Source organism: Mus musculus, chromosome 2 (genome assembly GCF_000001635.26).
Source record: "Mus musculus strain C57BL/6J chromosome 2, GRCm38.p6 C57BL/6J".
NCBI classification, from domain to species: Eukaryota; Metazoa; Chordata; class Mammalia; order Rodentia; family Muridae; genus Mus; species Mus musculus.
The window spans coordinates 12,063,547-12,067,500 of record NC_000068.7 but is presented as its reverse complement, the minus strand read 5'-3'; the positions used below and the strand labels follow the sequence as shown (position 1 = coordinate 12,067,500).

General features: G+C 42.3%; 1 annotated feature.

The window, feature by feature from the left end:
• Positions 1 to 2,316: part of an enhancer, noted in NCBI's record as "VISTA enhancer mm30", that runs on past the window's edge. NCBI's record gives its function as "enhancer in: forebrain[9/10] | branchial arch[9/10] | facial mesenchyme[9/10]" and the evidence as "EXISTENCE:transgenic organism evidence [ECO:0001131][PMID:17130149]".

The following is a 3,954-nucleotide window of genomic DNA, read 5'->3' as shown; positions in this document are numbered from 1 at the left end:
TAGCATTTATATTTATCCTGGAAGATAATGTTGTGCTGCAACACATGACCATAAAATTTAAATTTCAACTAAGCCTTTCATCTGTCTTCATACCCATCACTGCTCTGCCTCTTTCGTCTCCATTTCTAACTCCATTCTAGTCAATCATTCTGCCTTTGGAGACCCAGACACCCAAGTCTCTCTAGACTCTTCTCTGCAGCTTCACTACTAAAGTATCTGTTTAGTCAGGGGCATCTCCTTACCTGTGCTTCTTGGCTCCTTAAGGCTTGCTGTATTTCTTGGTTCAACACAACTTTACCAACGGCTGCCACTAATGTCGGAGTCCTTCCATTCTTTTACAATGTTTTGACAACATTACCATTAAGGGACAAATCCAATAATGTGTCACTTGCCCTCCCCTCTATTTCCTGTACCCACACCTCAGAGGCTACACGTTGCCCTCAGGGTAATGCTGTTAGATTCTTTACGACAGACACTAGCAGTGTCCAATCTCCTTCACATCTTCCCTTTCCACATGCACTTTCCATCTTCCCACCTTAGGATTCTTACTGCATTTCTATGACTTTCCCAATAACTTATTCCCTGCTAGGATTATCTTTCTAATATTCCTACTTCTCTCTACTTCCTCTCTTCCCAAAGTCGGTGTGGTGTGAGCATCCCTATCCCCTGAAGGTGTCAGCGCCTGCTCCCAGCCCAGTCCTCTCCCTGCTCTAGGTTGCTGGACCATTCTCCGTGTTCTCATAGCTTTCCAGTTGCTCATTCTGGGTTATGTCTCCACCTTTCCCATTACTCACCAATAAAACAGGGACTCTGTGTTTGCTCCAGTGTCCCTGGGCTCAGCACTTTTGCTAACATGTCAAAGTAGTTCACCATTAAGAGAGTGTCCTCCTTGTCTGGGATACATAATAAGAACAATCTTCCAGTCAAAATAGCAAATTAAAATAAAAAGAAGTGATGGCTGATCCAATCCTTGCAGGTTCAACCACATTCTGTTATGGAAAGCCTCGCCTGTTTCAGACTAGCCACGGTTAAGCAGGCTGTGCTCCCACACAAGAAGAGTTAACCTGTGAGAATCATGTTTTCCCTTCCCTGAGGACTGATTGAATTCAAGAATGCAAGCCCAGAAAATAACACAACACAATTGGGAGCTAATGAAGTACTCATTGTGACTTGCCCTGGCTGTGCCTCTACATGCAAGTAATTCTGTTTACATCTCTACGAGAAAAATCTGGGATTCATTTTTGTAAACTCAGAGCAGAAATCAGCTGCCTGGAGACATCCTGACACTGTCACAGCATTTTAGGGAAATTCCATGTAGTGCATAGTTTCTGATTGCCCACCCCCCACACATACTCAAAAATGTGTCCTTGCCCATGAAGGAGAATATGAGACATCACCTATGAAGGCCAGTTTAGGGTTGATTTGTTCCTAGTTCCCAAAAGAACACGGTCATGTGAATTCTATTTATAGGTTAAATTTGGTTACCACAAAAATGTTCAATAACAGAAAGATGGCTGTGCCCCAAGGGAATAACCTACTCAAAGGAAATCTATTGATCACTGAGAACATGCAGGCCTCGGAAGATTTAGCCCATGTCTTCCCTGGCTGGAATTTGACCTGTGAAACCATACACCACCCTCGCCACACAGATCAGTTGTGGAGCAGGGCTTCCTTAATCCAAACCTCATTTGCTGCTTTTCCCTCATCTGGCCCAGCAGATGGTATTTCAAGAAGCTGGCTTGAGTTAAGATAACTAGACAGCCTCGGTGGGTAGAAACGTGAATGGCTGAATGAGGCCAGGGTGAACTCAAGTGGCCTCTCTTCCAGAAAGAAGAGGAATGGAACCCATATAAGGTCCTGGGGTAAAATCCTTCTCCTCCTGCCCCAAAAACTATTAGAAGAATGTTATAGTCCGAATAAACAGCAGCTCACTCTGAACATGAATAGCTCACACAGTGTTCTCCTCACTTGCATTTCTGTTTGCAATCTCTCATTCCGCACATTCTCATTTGAAAGACTGAAACAGCTTAGGTATCAAAGTTCTATAAATGTGAAAACTTTCCCTCTCCAGGGGCCATGACGCCAATCATGTGACAACAAAGATAAGATTTTCTTGTCTTTTTATCATTCATTTTCTGCTTTGCCTTCATCTCTATCCTTGGCCAGTCTTTAGAAATTCATGGATAATCTCTAGACCCTTTATAATTCCAAACTAATCCAAGTACACGTAGATACTCTCAAAGGTACAGGCCAGCACCAAGAACCAGGAGCTCTGAAGTATTATCAGATTTTATGCCAATCCCCATATTGAGGGATTGGTTTTGTTTATGTTTTTCAGAACATCTCAACATAGGGGATACTCCAGTCTACTCAAGTCACAAACACCTCCTGATTGGTCCCTGAGCATCTCATGAGACCTCAGAGAGTTGTGAATCCTCTCCTCACTCCATATGACAAGGGCATAGGTATAGAAAAATTACAGGGCATAAGGTTCAATGCAACAAAATGCCCTGTCTTTCTGTGTTAACTAAAATAGTGTAGAAGTCACAGAAATGGAAAGATGGACCAGTGAAAAGCAGTGAACACCACAGGAGAAAGAATTTGCAATAGGCCTTTCTGAGGGCCAGTAGAGAAGAGTATCTTGGAAAGAAAGAAAGAGAGAGAGAGAGAGAGAGAGAGAGGAAGGAAGGATGAAAGAAAGAAAGAAAGAAAGAAAGAAAGAAAGAAAGAAAGAGAGAAAACAGAAGCCCCCACTAGAAAATGAGCAAAAGATAAAGAGTCAATTCACAAGAGGAAAGGGAGAAATAGTAAACTGTTAAAAAAAAATCAAAGAAACTCAAACTAAAAATCAATAATATATCATATTCACCTATCTGATTGGCAACCAAAAAGAGTGATACTGCCCACACATTACAAGGTGGAGGAAAATAAGGCTCTTTGTCCTTTTCTTTTTTTTTTTTTTTTTTTTGTGGGAATGGAACTTGCTACCCCATCTCTTGAAGGGAAGATAATAGTAAGCTTCTGAGTGTAAAATGCATATATGCATATTCCATTTAAGCAGTGATTCTGCTTCTGGGAATTTGTACTAGGGAAAAAGGCAGATACGGAGCAGAAAAAAACAAAAACAAAGCAGGCAACATCATTGGCTCTGCTCCAAGTGAGATAGGAGCAGAGACACTCAATGAGCCCTGGGTGCCAAACAGAACAGGGGATTCAGGTGAACTTTCCAAGAGGAAAGGATGCTGTAAGTGTGTCTGGATATACAGGTAAAAGGAGGAACAGAAAAGAATGCCCAAGTAGGTATAAAGCCAAGAAAGAACAGTATCAAATTGCTAACAAGGGCTGGAGCAAACATCTAAAGAGAGGAGGACAAGAGGAGACCTAGAGAGGTAATAGTGGCAGGCATTAGCCATGGCAACCACCAATGCCCACTTCTTGGGTTTGATCACATGAACCAACACAGCTGCTCACACAACTTATCAGAAAAATATTGAAACTGGAACCAGGCCATGGTGAGGCATATGTGTTTTATCCCAGTGGCCACTGGCCAACCATAGATGCTCTCTATATTGTTATTTGCTATCTGGGAAGTTTTCCTTGGCATAGTGTGGAGAGTACATCAGAGACTGCTCAGGCAGAAAAGAAGAAAACAAGTCACAGATGACCGCAGGACAAGCTGGGGAAGATGGCATGGGAATCAGTCAGAGGTGAGATTAAAAGATACTTGAGAATTAAAAATCATAGGCTTGAGTGGCCTGTCACACAGAGTGATAGAAACAGAGGTGTGAACATGCCTCCTGACTTCCAATTGGTGGCATGAGGTAAGAGCATGGTAATATTTACCAAAATTGCCTGGTGCCTACTTCCTAGGGAACATTCTCTTGGCCCCTATATTTGATTTTATTTTCCCTCCTCCATGAAACTTCATAGCAAATGTCTTCAGGATAAAGTTCA